Here is a 17,904-nt window from a genome sequence, read left to right on the forward strand (position 1 = left end):
TGCAGGCTTAGCTGACCTTCCATCAGGACCTCTCTCCTCCCCTACAGCCCCCTACCTACTGCACCAAAAATCATACTTCTGACTTTAGTGTGCGGATTGGGTTTTCACCTGGCACGGATACCAACACAACTTTTTATGCTGAAACCTCAAGATACCTGAAGAGAAAGAGTTTTAGGGAAGTCCATCTTTCAATTATAATAGAAAACCTGCCCGTGTAACAATGAAGATACAACAAATTAAAATACTAATAAAATGTTATTTGGAAATTATCTAGAATGTCACACTTAAGTGAAAATAATTTAGTATGTGGTCTATTGCCTTTCAGGTTGAATCTGCATTTAAGAAAATTAGGAGATGGGCGAGGTAATGTCTTCAGGATATGGTATTTGTTGTTCTGTTTATCATTATATTATTTCTATGGTTATGCTACTTTCCAGAATGATGAGGGTGTTCCACTAATGTCTGTCATGGCAAATACATGTTTAGAGCTTGATATGGACTAGGAACTGTTCTCTGTGATGTGTGCATGTTGACATGACTCCCCACGGTCTTTCATGCACTTAGGAGAAACTGTGTTCAGTCCATAGGCAGATCCATTGCAGGGTTTCATGCGGATGGACATGTTGATCTGCCTTCTGACCCACAGTAGACTAGACACTGCACTGTGTTCCAGACTGGGAGTCAGAGACCACACCTGTCTGTTTCTGTCTGGCCTGGGCACCAATCTGACTCAGCTCTTGCCAGCTAGGTGACTTTGTGCAAATTCATTCACCCATTAACGTCTGTGTGTCTCTGCTCCTCAACTGCAGAAAGGGATGATAGCATTAAAACTGCTCACCGTACACTGTTGCTATGAGTACTCAAAGATTTCTGAGTACACATGGAGTATATATGTACGTTGTGTACTTAGGGAGAGCTAAGCCCGATCCAGAAGGGTGAGCTTTTCTTCTTGTCTCTCTTCACTTCCGTTTCTGCTTGTACTCATATCCCCCTGTCCCTGACCCCATGCTTTTACCTCCCCAATCCCAGCTGATCTGTGTCATCTCTGGTCTGTGCCCCTGTCTTCAGACTCCCCATCCCAAAACACAGCTGAACATCTCCTCAGGATTCACCTCGGAAAATATCCATATCATCACCCTTGGATTAAACAATCATGAGTATTAGTGGAAGAAATAAGAAACACAAAAATACTGGAAATGTGAAAACTACACAAGAAATAAAGCTTTCCTGATGATCGTCTGACTATTAATGTTTTCATATCTTCATCAGTTTCAGATCTTCACAATTTGATTGAGAATTAGACTTGATAAAATAATGGGGGAAAAGGCCATGTGATGAGGTTTCTTGGCCTTTTAATTTCCCTGGGCAATGCTTTTAAAGATGTATATACTCATGTTCTATAACTCTCCAGTGACCACTTGCTTTCCCGTCATGATGCAAATCCTATGAAGAGGTCATTAGACGTCTAACTTCACATAGAATATTCACTAAAGTTTTTCATACGAGCATATGATGAAACCCAAATATTTCCTTTAAGCTTCACAATATCCCCATAAAACGAGGGGGACACTCACTGCGCTAAAAAAAAAAAGAGAAAGAAAACAACCCTCCCTCATACCTCATACACTCCATTCTTAAGGCCCCAAAAAGCCTGAAATGATAGTTCAAGGTCCATGGGCTGTGCCAATGGTGGTCTTGACATTGCGTCTCTGGAACAATCTCCAGGGAAATGTGGAACAGCAATAATATTACCAACAGTAATGACAACAGCTAGAATTGACTTGGAACACACCATATGGCATGTATTGTCCTGACAATTTCCCATGACTTAACATGGTCAGTGGTCTACACTGCCCTATGAAGTAGTTAAATTTACTCGAAGCTAGTGTTTCCATGTGGCTAAAAGAGGAATGAGGCACAGAGGCGCTACATAACCTGTTCAGTGTCGCCCAGCAGTAAGGGAGCCCCAGGTCAGTCTTCAAACTAGTATTAACTTGGGCAAGTCGTCCCTTTCCTCAGCCTAAGATAGCTGTCAGGCATAGCAGGTCATGATGAAAACCTGCTTTCGCTGTAGAGAGGAGTCGGAAATTTTTGATCTTCGATTTCCTCCTGTAAGAATGGGTTCTGTTTCCACAGCTGCAAGCTCGGCTTTCCGAAGAGAACTTTTTCAGATAATGCTCACATCAGGGCCACATAGAAGACCTACTACTTCAGACTCTCTGGGGCTGTCCTGCCAGCATCGGCTCTCCTAAAGCCTCTCCAGGGGGGGGATTTGATGCACAATTTAGGTTGAGAAGCACAAATCGCATGATGCTTCACCCGTCCTGCTTTTAAATAGAATCCTCAACTGAAGAGACATGTTTGCTACTCAAGACGTTAAAATTTTTTTAAAATTTTGTGTCTTCCCTTCTGAGCGGTATTTTGACATATTTATTCACAGCCATATTTAGAACAATTTCAATGACTCAGTGGTGTGTTATGCCCCCAAGTCCCCTTCCTTACCAGACACTCAGGCAGATGGATGGGAGGGAACGCACCTCAGTCCTGGCGGCAGAAGGAGGATGGATGGAGTTCCGTTTTCTGGTTACTGCTCTGCTGAGCATCCCTCCTGGGTTGCTGAGCTCAGGCAGGGGGGCTCACACCAGGTTAACAGGTATTCCTGTGACCAGAGGTTGGAGCTAAGGGCTGAGATCCGTTACTGAATCTGGGAAACGGAAGCTGGGTCCACGTGATTTGAGAAGAATGGAAAACAACGAAGTAGAATTTCAGATGCAGGGTGGGTTCTGGGAGCCTGTCCAGAGCCACTGACTTGTGGTCACACAACGGGCGCCTGTGCGTAAACACAGAGACACATAGACGTGTGTGCTCACTGGGGGTTCTGTCCTGACGTGCACGGCGACTGCCTCTGGAGGGAGCATCTAGCACGTGTGGAGGAGGCCGGACCCAGGACGTGGAAGGAGCAGGGGCTCTCCCCACTGGTACAGAAGCAATGGCACATCTTTCCCCACATGTCTCACCTGCACATCTGCATTGCCTTCCTAAACTGCTTTACTGAGGTATAGTCACATAGCACAAATCACAGCCATCACTTCCAGGGCAGTGACTTTTAGCAACTTCACACAGTGGTGCAACCACCGCCACAGTGCAGTTGTGGAACCCTGCCAGCACCACGAAAAGGGTCCGTGTACCCATCAGCAGTCGATCCCCAAGAGGACCTGCACGCCCAGGCACCCTCTCATCTAATTTCTGTCTCTGTAGATTTGCCCTTTGCGGGAATTTCGTAACAACAGACTCCTGCAGGAAGTGGCCTTTTGTGTCTGGGTTCTTTCATTTAGCACAATGCTTTGGAGGCTCACCCATGTGGCAGCAGAAAGCAGAAGTTCGTCACTTTTCATCCATCTATGCTATTCCACTGAATGGCTGCAGAATACTCTGTTTACCCCTCTCCAGCTGACAAGACTTTAGGCTGCTCCACTATTTGGAGATTACAGACAGCGCTGCTGTGAAACACATTCAAGGGCAAGTGTTCGTGTGGACATGGGTTTCATTTCTCATTTCCCCATGATTTCATTTCTTCTTTTGCATGGTGCACAGGCTAGACCCTTCAGTCAGTGTGGAACATAGGTGGTTGAAGCAGACCTCCTATCCTGGTCTGGATCTCAAGAGGCAAGCATGCACTCAGACTCTACTAGATGTGATGTGACGAGAGCTGGATGTTTCTCGGGGATGTTCTTCAGCACCACCACGACGATCCCTTCTATCCCGAGATGGTTGACCGTGTTTATTGATTTAGTTATTCACTTATTTGTCATGAACGGGTCTTGAACTGTGTCAAATGCTTTTTCTTTGTCTGTCAAGTTGACAGGTGGTTTCCGTCCTTCATTATATCAACACGCTCTTTCTCATAACTGAAGTTGAGTGTTGGTCGAATACTGCAATCCTGGGAAAGATCTCACACAGCCCTTTGCAAAATGTTTCTCAATTTGGTTTGCACATACGGGGTTGAGGGTGTATGCATCGCTATTCATGACAGATATGGATCTGTAGCTTTCTGATGATGGCAAGTCTGGCTTTGGTACTGGGGTAATACTGGGCTTATAGGATGAATTAGGAAACGTTCCCTCCTCCCTCCTGTCTACTCAGGAAGAATCTGTGAAGGATGGGTGCGATTTCTTCTCTAAACATTTGATAGATTTCACTGATGAAACCAGGAGGCCCAGGACTTCCCTTTGTGGGAAGGTCTTTAAATGAATGCTTCAGTATCGTTGCTTGCTACAGGTACATTCAGATCTGTTATTTGGCCACTGCATTTAAGCCAACTCCCATCCAGGATTCTCTGGCCTGTTGGTTCCTAAGGCTCGGTCTCTGGCCTAGAATTTGACGTGCTGCACATCTCTGCCCATCACCGGATTCTGGCTCCTACTCTGTAACTGGGGAGAGTATGCTGCTCAGAAGTGACCCCCAGATCACCAACGCCCAATGGGCAGGTTGGGGATACAGACTTTGAGGTGGGGAGGGGTTGGCACAGCTGATATCCACATTTACAACCGCCTATCCATCCTCCGGGGTCCCTCATGCAGGCTGTGGGTAATTCTGCAGTTGGGACTGGCACAGCAAGGACCCAGAGTACCCTGTCCCCTCCCCCGCCATGTCCACTTCATCTACCCTGATCCTTGTCATTCTTCTCGTCTCCTAGCAACGCAGCCTCACAGGGGATCAGTGACGCACTCGCCACCACGTCTAGGGTGTCAGCCCTCCTCTCTGCTTAATGAATCAACCTCGAGGGCAGGGACTGGCCGTGCAATTCCTCCTCACTTCCCCATCTCAACAGCCAACCTGGCACGCCATGGAGGGGATGTAACATATACAGTGAAAACCTTCATGATTGCCTAAATGAGGGACTGTGGATGGCAGGATCGACCTGGGCTGGCTGCTGGAGTGAGCCCATCGCATCCCACCATGGGGAACTTGCACCAGGTGTGGATGACCATCCCTGCCCCAGCGCACTCTGGTTAGCATCAGGGACGTACCTTATCCAGACTTGGTGTGCCACCAGCTGTGGACGGACACGGAAGTCACCGGGTCTTCCTACGTCACCCCAGCCTTTATGGAGGGTACAGTTGGGGATGCTCTGTCAGAAATAAACCTGCGCTCATATGGCCTATTAGTCTATGACAAGGGAGCCAAGAACATCCATCACGGAAAACGCTGTCTCTTCAATAAATGGTTATGGAAACCTGGACCCCGTTTTTTTTACACAACAATCAAAAATAAACCACAACAACAGAAGATTAAAGACGAAATTGTTAGAACTTAAACCATAAAGCTCCTAGAAGAAGACGTAGGCAGTATGCTCGTTGACATAGGTCTTAGCAATAGTTTTTTTGACATGTCTCCTCAGGCAAGAGCAACGAAAGCAAAAAGAAACAAATGGGAGTTCATCAAACGAAAAAGCTTTTACACAGCAAGGGAAACCATCACAAAGGAAAAAGGCAACCTGCTGAGTGGGAGAAGATATGAGCAAGTGACACACATCCGAAAAGAGGTAGATGTCCAAAACAGCTAAAGGACTCGTAGAATGTATTGGGAGAAACACCCAAAACCCGATTTTAAAATGGGGCAAAGCACTGAAAAGACATTGCTGCAAAGATGAGATACAGATGGCTAATAGACATATGAAAAGATGCTCAACATCTCCTCATCAGGGATTAGAAAATCAAGACCACAGTGAAGTACTTCATCATACCTGTCAGGTAGCTGTTATCAAAAAGACAACGGGTAAGAAATGTTGGGGAGGATGTAGAGAAACGGAAACCCTCGTGCGGTGTTGGTGGAAATGTATATCGGTGCAGCCACTATGGAGACAATGAGGCTTTCCTCGAAAACTGAAAACAAGAACTACCATATGGTCCAGCAGTTCCACTTCTCGGTATTTTTCTCAAGAATAGAAGAAACACTAGTCACAAAAGATATATGTGCTCCTCTGTTCACTGAAGCGTCATTTACAGCCAAGGGGAGCCAAGATATGGAAGGAACCTAAGTGTCCATTGAGAGATGAGTCAAAATGGAAGAAATGGTGTACACACACACACACACACACACACACACACACACAGTGGAATATTATTCAGCAATACAAAAAGAATGAAATTTTGTCATTGTCGACAACATGGGTGGACCTAGAGGGTGTTATGTCAAGGAAAACTAGGCACACAGAGAAAGACAAATACCACACCATTTTATTTACATGTGGAACCGCAGAAATAAAATAAGAGAGCACGGGAAACAAGACAGAAATAGAGTCAGAGACACAGAGAACAAACTGGTGGTTACCAGAGGAGGAGGGACTAGGGAGATGTGTAGAACAGGGAAGGGATTAGGAGACACAAACTTCCAGTTATAAAATAAGTCATGGGAACGGAATGTACACACAGGGAATATAGTCAATAACCTTGTAAGAAATCTCTGTGGTGACACATGGTAACCAAACTTATCGTAGCAATTCATTTCACAATGTTTAAAAATATGGAATCACTCTGTTGTGCACTTGAAACAAATATAATATCATATGTCAATTTTGGGCCACCTCGTGGTTCAGCAGTAAAGAATCTCCTGCAATGCTGGAGCTGCAGGAGGCGTGGCATGCATTTCTGGGTTGGGAAGATCCCCTGGAGGAGGGCATGGCAACCCACTCCAGTATTCTTGCCTGCAGAATCCCATGGACAGAGGAGCCTGGCGGGCTACAGTCATACGGTCGCAAAGAGTTGGACATGGCTGATGTGACTTAACCTGCACACATGCATGGCAACTTTCCTGAAGAAATAAAGAGTGGGGGCTCTGAATGGAGGATGCCGAGGTTTGTGGGTCACTTTTCCTCTGGCGGCCTATGTCACTCTGAGCCATCCCCCTAACTTCCCTGTCCTCTGCTTTCTCACCTCATCAAATAGGATTGAACTCTTCCAAAATCATGGGTCTTTGAAGGAGGAGTAAATAAGGTGACAGAAAGAAATATCTTGAATGTGGTCTGATACCTCGTAAAGGATGAACAACCTTGAAATGCCATGTTAGCCCAGCTAAACGTGCCCACACTGACTAAAGTCATGCCTCTGAGTTTCAGGAAGAAAAGCTCCCTTGGAGCTGGGAGACAAGTCTTGCAAGAAATGGTTGAGCTCTGAAGCTCTCTGATGAGATCACAAGTTCAGACTCCAATAAATATACCTGTTCTCAAGTGCCTCTGTCTGCAGAAGACTCGTGGATTTCTGCAGAAATAAAGCTCTGGGAGATATCTGAGAGCACAGACTGACAGACAGCAGAATTTATTTTCACTTCTGAAGAATCTCACAGGCACTTGCTGGCTACACAACATTGGGCTCTGAGTGTGGGGAGGAAAAGTACATTTCATCACTCATGTCTCCTGTAATGAAAAGGGAAGCTATTTGTTACTCGGGGAAAGATGTTTGTGAATCACAGTACTGAGAAAAGTCTTATATTCAGAATACGTAAGGAATTTTTAAACTGCAAATGACAAAATGCTGCGAAGGAGGACAGATCTTTGTGCCAGGGGTTGGGGTGTGGGAGGGGAAACCAGAAAAGGTCAGCACCTGGGCATTTTTAGGGTGATGGACATGGCCTGTGTCCTGGTCGTGGTAGTGATCACTGGAATCTCTCCGTGTGTCACAGCTCAGAGCACTCCACACCCAAAGACAAGCAGGCCAGGAATTCCCTGGTGGACCAGTGGTTAAGAAGGCGCCTACCATGTAAAATTAATACGCAGAAACCCCTGCATTCCTATAAACTTATAAGGAAAAATCAGAAAGAGTAATTAAGGAAACAATCCCATTCACCATTGCAATGAAAAGAATAAAATACTTAGGAATAAATTCATGTAAAGAAACAAAGACCTGTATACAGAAATCTATGAAAAAAAAAACTTGATGAAAGAAATCAAAGATGACACAAATAGATGGAGAAATGTACCATGTTCCTGGATTGGAAGGATCAGTATAGTGAAAATGACTCTACTACCCAAAGCAATCTGTAGATTCATCACAATCCTGATCAAACTACCGGAGGTATTTTTCACAGAACTACAACAAATAATTTCACAGTTTGTATGGAAACACTAAAGACTCCAAAAACCCAAAGCAATCTTGAGAAAGAAGAATGGCACTGGAGGAATCAACCTTCCTGACTTCAGACTATACTACAAAGCTACAGTCATCAAGATAGTATGATACTGGCACAAAGACAGAAATATAGATCAATGGAACAAAATAGAGAACCCAGAGATAAATCCACACACCTACGCACACGTTATCTTTCACGAAGGAGGCACAAATATACAATGGTGTAAACCAAGTGTCTTCAACACGTGATGCTGGGGAAAATGCTCAACTACGTGTAAAAGAAAGAAACTGGAAGACTTTCTAACACCATACAGAGAAATAAACTCAAAATGGATTAAAGACCTAAATGTAAGACCCAAAACTATAAAACTCTTAAGAGGAAACCATAGGTAGAACACTCTCTGACATAAATCACAGCAAGATCCTCTATGACCCACCTCCCAGAGTAATGGAAATAAAAACACAAATAAACAAAAGGGACCGAATTTAACTTAAGTGTTTTTGCACAACGATGGAAACAATGAGGAAGGTGAAAAGACAGCCTTCAGAACGGGAGAAAATAATAGGAAATGAAACAACTGACAAAGAATGAATCTCCAAAATATACAAGCAGCTCATGCAGCTCAATACCAGAAAAAGGAACGACCCCATATAAAGTGGACAAGAGACCTAAACAGACATTTCTCCAAAGACATACCGATGGCTACCAAACACATGAAGAGATGCTGAACGTCACTCATTATTAGAAAACTGCAAATCAAAACCACAAATCATTCTCACACATGTCAGAATGGCCATCATCAAAAAGTCGACAAACAATAAATGCTGGAGATGGTGTGGAGAAAAGGGAACCTTCTTCCACCATTGGTGGGAAGGCAAACTGGTACAGCCACAGTGGAGAACAGAGTGGAGATTCCTTTAAAAACTGCGAATAGAACTGCCACACGACCCAGCAATCCCACTGCTGGGCATACCACCCTGAGGAAACCAGAAGCAAAATAGACACATATACCTCAATGTTCATAGCAGCACTATTTACAATAACTAGGACAGGGAAGGGACCTAGATGTCCATCGGCAGATGAATGGATAAGGGAGGTGTGGTATATATACACAATGGAAAATTCAGTTAAGTTCAGTTTAGTCGCTCAGTCGTGTCCGACTCTTTGCGACCCCATGAATTGCAGCACGCCAGGCCTCCCTGTCCATCACCAACTCCTGGAGTTCACTCAGACTCACGTCCATCGAGTCAGTGATGCCATCCAGCCATCTCATCCTCTCTCGTCGCCTTCTCCTCCTGCCCCTAATCCCTCCCAGCCTCAGAGTCTTTTCCAATGAGTCAACTCTTCGCATGAGGTGGCCAAAGTACTGGAGTTTCAGCTTTACCATCATTCTTTCCAAAGAAACACCAGGGCTGATCTCCATTACTCAGCTATAAAATGGAACACATTTGAATCAGTGCTAATCAGGTGGATGAACCTGGAGCAGGTTATACAGAGAGAAATAAGTCAGAAGGAGAAAGACAAATACTTATATTAATGCCCCTATGTGGAATTTAGAAAGACGGTGGCAACGATTCTACATGCAGGGAAGCAAAGGAGACAGAGACGTACAGAACACATTTTTCAACTCGGTAAAAGCAGGCGAGGGTGGGATGATTTGAGAGAATAGCTGTGAAACATATACATTACCATATGTAAAATAGATGACCAGTGCAAGTTCAATGCGTGAAGCAGGACACCCAAAGCCGGTGCTCTGGGACAACCCAGAGAGATAGGGTGGGGAGGCAGTTGGGATGGGGGTTCAGGAGGGGAAGACACATGTATACCTGCGGCCGATTCGTGTTGATATATGGCAAAAACCATCACAACATCCTATAGTAATTATTCTCTGATTAAAATAAATTAATGATTAAAAAAATAAAACAGAACCCCCCTTGCCAATGCAACAGGGCAGGCGTTCGGTCCCTAGCCCAGGAAGATTCCACGTGCCGCAGGGCAACTAAGACGGTGTGTCACAACTACTGAACCCACCTGCTCCGACTACTGAAGCCCTCGAGCCTAGAGTCCATGCTCTGCAATAAGAGAAATCTCTGAAATGAGAGGCGCATGCACCGCCACTAGAGAGTAGTCCTCCTTCTCCACAACGAGAGAAAGCCCTCGTGCAGCAACAAAGACTCAGTGCACCCAACACTAAATAAATACATAATAAGAAAGAAAACCAGGCCAATCTTACTGTATGTTCATTTGAAAAATCCAGTGGTAGATACCAAAGTAGGTGCATCTCTCTATCTTCTTTGAATAATCAAACTTTGGGTGAAGCTAACAAAAATTACATCACAGGCTATATTAAAATTTTAGATCAGCTTCCCAGGCACTGCTCTTTTCTAGAGAGCTACTTTTCTCAGAGAACTGTTACTTAGGAACTTTAGTCACCGGAATTGAGGCCTCCACTACATTCCAGGGCAGAAAGCAAGAGATATTAGGAAGACACGGTTCAAATCCTATGAGGTTATGAGTTGCCTGTGACCACAGGCTAGGATGAACTCACATCCCAGAAAGAGTCTCTTCACATTTCAGTAACTGAAACCTGTATTTCAACCACTTAGTTCAGTTCTTTAAGGCCACTGCTTTCCCCTTAAGCAAACACTTGGTGTGAAACACTTGGAAAATGACCTTAACCCAATTCACTCCCAACCACTTTTCACATGTCACAGGGAGTCTCTCACGATGATATTTCCCCACCTAGAAAGCCAAGTCTCAGATAAAGAAAAGAATTCACACACACACACCTTGTGAAGAAATACTGAGATTTTAGAAAGTGACTCACAACTAACCCATGGTTCAACATTCTTTTCTCTCTTCTGCCTCCATCCACTCTGAGAAATGAATATTTGGCCATGCTGTCTGAATTGCCCGCCAAGTTGCTCATACCACACACAGGATGTTGTTACAAGCGAGCCTATACACAAGGCATTGACACCAGCCAGCCCTACTGAAGTCGGCTACCCGGGGGCAGGGAGGTGGCTGGGGCAATAAATTCATCATCTCATTTCCTTCATCACCCTACCCCATTTCATTCCCTGCAATCACTTGGCCCAAACGACTAAAGATCTCACACCAAATCGCTGCTTAAATCACCACTGCCTCAAGTTTCCTTCGTTATCTCACATGGCTTCTGAGGCCAGGGAACAGATTTCACTTGAGATGAGTAAAGCTGGAGAGACAGCCCATTGGCCAGAGATTCTGTTCGGGAGGTGATGTCTCTCAGTGTACTCTTTACGACCCCATCGACCAAGGCCTGCCAGGCTCCTCTGTCCAGGGGATTCTCCAGGTGAGAATACTGCAGTGGGTTGCCATGCCCTCCTCCAGGCAATCTTCCCGACCTGGGATTCAACCCAGATACCCTAATTCCCCTGCATTGCAGACAGATTCTCTACCGCTGAGCCCCCGGGGAAGCCCATGACAAACCTAGACAGCATATTAAAAAGCAGAGACATCACGTTGGTGACAAAGCTCTGCAGTGTCGAAACTATGGTTTTTCCAGTAGTTGTGTACAGATGTGTGAGTTGGATCATTAAGAAGGCTGAGTGATGCTTTCGAATTGTGGTGCTAGAGAGATGACCCTTTAGAATCCCTTGGATCGTAAGAACAACTCGCCAATCCTAAACGAAATGGACTCTGAATACTCACTGGAAGGACTGATGCTGAAGCTGCAATACTTTGGCCACCTGATGCGAATAGCTGACTCATTGGAAAACACCCTAATGCTGGAAAAGATCGAAGGCAGGAGGAGAAAGGGGGAGACAGAGGGTGAGATGGTTAGATACCATCACCAACACAATGGACATTACTTTGCTCAAACTCAGGGAGATAGTGTAGGACAGAGGAGCCTGGCATGCTGCAGTCCATGGGCTCGTTAATAGTCAGACACGACTGAGCGACTGAACAACCACCACCACCACCCTGCCTTTGAGCTTCCCTAACGTGCCACAGCCTCACTCTCAGCAGAGCTAAGAAGCTTTCTGTGTCTGTCAGTGGTAAAGGCTGAGACTTAATATATTCACACTCTCAGTGCCCCCTGCTTAGGGTTGATAGTGGGTCCTTAGAATGCTCATCACTCCCTCCCAGAGCTCAGACCAGGGAGCCTTCTCACAACAGTAATGGAGCACCCTACCCTGGTACAGAATTGGGAATTGTAGCTGTTTACCCCTCTCATTGTGTTTTCTCCCTTTACCTTCACTTCCACATTTCTTCCTTGAGTCACCGAATCCAACTCTGCTCACCCCCAACTGCTTCCTGTAACAAGCTGCACCTGCATCTCTAGCACATCTCTAGCACCACATGCACAGGGTGGGTGCACGTACCCCCTGCACGATGTATCTTCTTTCTCCTTTCTCTTCGGAATCTGTCGACTCCCACACATCACAAAAAGGGCTCCAGATCGATCGCCCACAAAGGGGGCCCCCGGTGCTGCAGGGGAGGCTGTGACTCTCATCCACAGCCTGGGTGAAAGCAGGACTGTGTTATAAGTGCCACAAGCTGCCCCACTGCATCATGGGAGCCAAAAGAGCAAAGGTCTGAAAGTCCTAACACAGACATTTCCGTGGATAGAACACCAGTGTCTTCCTTGGGACCTGTGAGCTGTTGTTTGGTTTGGGCCTATAGCGTCAGTGACCTTTTTCACAACGCTTGCAGGCTTAGCCAGCCTTCCTTCAGGACCTCTCTACTCCCCACAGCCCCCCACCTACTGTACCAAAGATATTACTTCTGACTTCAGTGCGCCCATTGGGTTTTCACCTGGCAGGGATACCAACACAACTTTTTTATGCTGAAACCTCAAGATACCTGAGGAGAACGAGTCTTCAGAAAGTCCAGTTTTCAATTATAATAGAAAAACTGCCTACGTAACAATGAAGATACAACATATTAAAATACTAATAAAATGTTATTTGGAAATTAGCTAGAATGTCACACTTAAGAGGAAAAAACTTAGTATGTGGTCTCTTGCCTCCCAGGTCTTCTTCTCTGCATTTAAGAAAATTACGAGATGGGGGAGGTAAAGTCTTCATGATATCGTATCTGGTTCTATCTGTTTATCACTATGATTATGCTACTTTCCATAGTGATGAGGATGCTCCACTAATGTCGGTCAGAGGAAATATTTTTTAGACCTCGGTATGGACCAGGAACTGTTCTCTGTGATGTGTGCATGTTGACATGACACGCCATGGTCTTTGACGCACCTAGGAGACACTGTGTTCAATCCATACACAGATCCATAGTGATGTTTCATGCAGATGGAGACGTTGATCTGCCTTTGGACCCAGAGTACACCAGACACTGCACTGTATTCCAGATTGGGGGTCAGATACCACACCTGGCTGTTTCTCTCTGGCCTGGGCACCAATCTGACTCAGCTCTTGCCAGCTAGGTGACTTTGTGCAGATTCATTCACCCATTAACGTTTTCATGTCTCTGTTCCTCAGCTGCCCAAAGGGATGACAGCAGTCAAAATGCTTACCTCACAGTGTTGCTGTGAGTACTCAAAGACTTCGTTATGTGTATATGTACGGAGAGCTAAGCACGGGCCAGAAGGGGAGCTCTTCTTCTTGTGTCTCTTCACTTCTGCTTCCGCTTGTACTAGTATCCCCCCGTCCCTGCCCCCACGCTTTCACCTCCCCCACCCCTACTCTGCTCTCTCTCCCCAGGGCCCCTGTCCTCAGACTCTCCATCCCAAAACACAGCTGAACATCTCCTCACGGTTTACCCCAGAAAATACCCATACCATCACCCTTGGATTAAACAGTCATGAATATTAGCAGAAAAAATAAGAAACACAATAAACGGGCAATGTTAAAACTACACAAGAAATAAAGCATTGCTGATGAAAGTCTGACTACTAATATTTTCATATCTTCATCAGATTCAGATGTTTGGAATTTGATACACGAGAATTAGACTTGATAAAACAATGGCAGAAAAGGTAATGCAACGTGGCTCCTTAAATAAGACCTAATAAAATGTGGGCACACGGTGTGTTCACGGGTTGAGAAATTCAATATAATCATGATGTCAGTAGTCCCCATACAGATCCTTCAATTTCACAATTCCAGTCAGAAATTCCAGCAAGGCTTTTTTGTACATATAGACTAATTGATGAGAAAATTTCTGTGGTAAGGCAAATGAACGAGAGTAGCCAAATGGTTCTGAAAGAAAATGTTGGAAGATTAACACTAACCTGAAATTTACTTTGCAGCTTCAACCAAAAGTTGTAAGCAACTAAGTGTCTATGAAGGGATGAATGGATATAGAAAACGTGATGACACCGGTCAGAACGGCCACCAGTATACTATCATGTAAGAATCGAATCGCCACTGTATGTCTGACGCAGGATACAGCATGCTTGGGGCTGGTGCATGGGGATGACCCAGAGAGATGTTATGGGGAGGGAGGTGGGAGGGGGGTTCAGGTTTGGGAACGCATGTAAGAATTAAAGATTTTAAAATTTAAAAAAAAAAAGTCTACAAACAACAAATGCTGGATAGGTTCTGGAGGAGGGGCAACCCTGTTACACAGTTGATGCGAATGCAAACTGGTATAGCCACTATGGAGAACAGTGTGGGATTCCTTTAAAAACTGGGAATAGAACTTCCATGTGACCCAGCAATCCCACTGCTGGGCAGACACCCCAAGGAAACCAGAAGTGAAACAGACACATGTACCCCAACGTTCATTGCAGCACTGTTTACAATAGCTAGGACATGGAAGCAACCGAGATGTCCATTGGCAGATGAACGGTTAAGGAAGCTGTGGTACATATACAATGGAATATTACTCAAGTATAAAAAGGAACGCACTTGAGTCAGTTCTACTGAGGTGGATGAACCTGGAGCCTGTTATACAGAGTGAAGTAAGTCTGAAAGAGAAAGAGAAATGCTGTATATTAACGCGTATATATGGAATTTAGAAAGACGGAACCAATGACCCTACATGCAGGGCAGCAAAGGAGACACAGACGTAAAGAACAGACTCTGGGACTCAGTGGCAGGACTGGGTGGGAGGATTTGAGAGAATAGCATTGAAACATGTACATTACCATATGTAAAATAGATGAGCAGTGTTAAGTTCCATGCATGACGCAGGGCACCCAAAGCCGGTACTCTGGAACAAACCCGAGGGATAGGGTAGGGAGGGAGGTGGGAGGGGGGTTCAGGATGGGGGGTCACGTGAATCCCTATGGCCGATTCATGTGGATGTATCATAAAAACATCACAATATTGTAAAGTAATTATCCTCCAATTAAAATAAACTAATTGTAAAAGAGGGAATGTGGCGATATATACAATGGAATATTATTCAGTCACAAAGGAGAAAATTCTGCCTTTTGCAACAACACGAATGGACTTCAAAGGCTTTATGCTACGTGAAAAAGGTGAAAGAGAGAAAGACATGTATTGTACGTTCTCACTTACATGCAGAATCTAAAAAAGTCAAACTTATAGAAATAAGAGTTTAGAATGGTGGTTTCCAGGCCCTGGGGAAAATGTTGAATACAGGGTACAAACTTACAGGTATGAGGTGAATAAGTTACATGGATCCAATGTATAGCATGCTGAGTATTATTAACAAAACTGTATTATACAGTGAAAGCTAAGAGGGTAGATCTGAGATGTTATTTCCTCAACAATTTTTATAAAGGGTTATGTGAGGGGACAGAGTGCCAACCCTGCCATGGTAATCGTTTCGCCAAATACGTGTGTGCCAAATCATCACATTGGCGTCTTAAACTTACAGGTTATATGTCAATAATACCTCAAAAAAGGTGGAAAAAATAAGAGTCCTGAGTGTTTCTGGTGGGAGAGCCCTCAAGCTATATTCTGTGTCCCTCTGACATCTCCCCATCATTCTTGAACTTTCCCTTATTACTGACATGACAAGGTGAACCAGGCTCATTTATCCTTTCCTTCCTCAGCCTGGGAACCCATCGTTTAGTGGAGAAAGGTGTTCAGAAGCTAGGATCTGGGGACTGGTGTCATTATTGCCATTGGAATGGTGCTGTTCCAGTAACTTGGGAAGATATGTGTGTACACAATCACACACACAAACACAGAGACACACATCTATAGTTATATATCAGTCTAGCCACATATGCACACCGATTGAATACAAGAAGTTTGCATGGAAACCTTGAATTCCAGTAGAATTCCTCAGAATTTGTTCTAGTTTACTTCCTTTCCATACTGGAAATTCCCTTTTCCAGAAATGACAGACGTGGCTCTCAGCATTCTTACGTATTTGCCGAGCTGATGAATGTCAATGCATATAAGTGATCCTTCCTCCACAAAAAGGTCCTCCTCACAGTCTATGCAGAACTATCGCTTGCCCTGGACTTCCACATCTCACTCAAGCTTGAATCCATGAAGCAGTCAGCCTCCTTCCCACCCAATCCCCAGGGATATCCTTCTTTCCACCTTGGGCTCTGACTCTCCAGGCAAGGATGCCCCTTTACACACACACATGCCTTGCCTGGCAACACCTAATGGCTTTAGGACTGACTTGCTCAGTCACAAAAAAAGGGAAGGGAAAGAAAGGGTAGGGACAGGAAAAGGTCAATATGTCCTAATACAGTCAGCCAATCAACGTGAACTGGGCCAAACCCAGGCAATGTGATGAAGCCAGTCTTTTTTGGTTTTCCCACTCACTGTCCTCCAACTTCCCTTCCTGCCTCTGTCCTTTGCCCCAGTTCCTTTTTCTTTTAAGCCCTTCCCTCCATCAACAGTACCAATGTTACGAGGCATGATTCCCACATTATAACTGATCTCTGCTGCTTGGCTGACATTCAGCGTGACATCCCTGCAGACAGGACACTCAAACTCTCTCTCCCTCTCATGATGGACCAGAAGGCTTCACTCCTAATTTCAGGGATAGGTAGGAGAGAAGGTGCAGGGCACATGATGGAGCCTTCAGTCCTTCATCTGTGAAATGCGGATGATCACAAATTGTGAGAGACACAGAGACAGCAGCAACCAGACCCCTTTCAATGGGTGCTACATGCCAAACCCAGTGCATCACAGGACTCCTTCACATTCAGGAGCACGCCAAGTAGGTTTCCATGCCAGGACAGTTGCATTCGTTGTTCCTTCTGCCTGGAATGCTCTTCCCTTAGATAACCCCACGGCCTGCTCCCTCACTTTCTCCAGATCTCTGCTTACTTGCCATCTTTCAGGGAGACTTTCCCTCATTACCTTGAATAAAATAATAACATCATACCTACATATACCCTTTCCCCTGATCTAGCATTATCTTTCTTCTTAGTGCCTGCCACCCTTGATTTATTTACTGACCACCAAGTCTATGAAAGGAGAGACGTGGTCAGTTCTGTCCTGTCACAAACTCCTCCAATAGTGCTCAGGTATATGGCACGTGCTCAGAAAACATTTACTCAAGGATAGTCTGAAGCCAGGCCCTTTGCACACAACGCTACTATGCACAGGTATCCTGCACGACGCGCACTGGCCCCACTTTGTTACTTATGATACATGCTGAGATTCCAGGAGACAACTGATACGCTCAACAACACACAGTCCGCATGTCAGGCAGGTCCCAGGCCTCGGAATCATGTCTGCCAGCTTCCAAACCTTCAGTTCCCGGACTGAGACCTCACAGACAAGAACATAAGAGGTTTCATTTCTGACACAAACACTCCGAGCAGCTCAGATAGATACCCAGAGACACCAAAAAGAACTCACTGAATCTCTGCACAGAGAGCACACAACT

The sequence above is a fragment of the Capricornis sumatraensis genome, chromosome X (genome assembly GCF_032405125.1).
Source record: "Capricornis sumatraensis isolate serow.1 chromosome X, serow.2, whole genome shotgun sequence".
Lineage (NCBI taxonomy): Eukaryota > Metazoa > Chordata > Mammalia > Artiodactyla > Bovidae > Capricornis > Capricornis sumatraensis.